General features: G+C 47.7%; 1 protein-coding gene and 1 pseudogene across 4 annotated transcripts in view; both read left to right on the top strand.

Annotated features, from left to right (window-relative positions):
• Positions 1-245, top strand: part of LOC105530338 — a 5988-nt pseudogene extending 5743 nt beyond the window's left edge.
• HMGB1 (high mobility group box 1) overlaps positions 1-903 on the top strand; it is a 170622-nt gene that overhangs the window by 93582 nt on the left and 76137 nt on the right. The gene's annotated exons all lie outside the window — the stretch shown is intronic.

Genomic DNA, 903 nt, shown 5'->3' with positions numbered 1-903 from the left:
CCTGTGATACTGCGTGGCCCAGTTTTTGAAGGTGCTTTGTGAAATTTAGACTTGTGCTGAAAAATCCCCCAGAAAAGCACTATCCAGGTAGGATTCTGTCTCTTATACACATCTAGATGTGTATAAGAGACAGAATCCACTATCCTTCTCAGGACCCTCAGAGGATGGGAGCTCGTGCTGGAAAACACAGCAGCCCCCATCACATTAGCACTACTCTGGGGCTCTGTGGAAGAAAGGGCACTTAAAAATCCCAGTAAATGAGTTTTGGAGTAAATATATTTTTCCTTCCTTTGTAGTTTCCATGGTAGCTGAATATGCTCAGATATGGACAGTCGGTGAACGACAGCCATGCTTCTCTACACGCAATCGAAGAATCAGTGGCCTTCAAATAAGCTGCTGAGGACACATCTGGTTACAAATACAACATGACTAATAAAACCTAATGCCTGTTCCGCTCACCTCTGTGGGAATAAGTGACTGGGTGAATTGGAATGCCCAATGGAGCTGCCATCTCAATTACACGTTCATTTTGTACCTTCTCGGTGGGGGCGGGCAGGGGAGAATTGATCTTCAGTAAAAGACTTTTGGACCGGCTGGGCTCCGTGGCTCACACCTGTAATCCCAGCACTTTGGGAGGCTGAGGCGGGTGGATCACTTAAGGTCAGGAATTCGAGGCCAGCCGGGCCAACATGGTGAAACCCCATCTCTACTAAAAACACAAAAAGTAGCCGGGCATGGTGGCAAATGCCTGTAATCCCAGCTACTGGGGAGGCTGAGGCAGGAGAATCTCTTGAACCCAGGAGGTGGAGGTTGCAGTGAGCCGAGATCATGCCGTTGCACTCCAGCCTGGGTGACAGAACGACACTCTATCTCAAATAAAACAAAATGAAACAAAACACCTTT

Source organism: Mandrillus leucophaeus, unplaced genomic scaffold, assembly GCF_000951045.1.
Source record: "Mandrillus leucophaeus isolate KB7577 unplaced genomic scaffold, Mleu.le_1.0 Scaffold811, whole genome shotgun sequence".
NCBI classification, from domain to species: domain Eukaryota; kingdom Metazoa; phylum Chordata; class Mammalia; order Primates; family Cercopithecidae; genus Mandrillus; species Mandrillus leucophaeus.
This window is presented reverse-complemented; position numbering and strand designations above follow the sequence as displayed.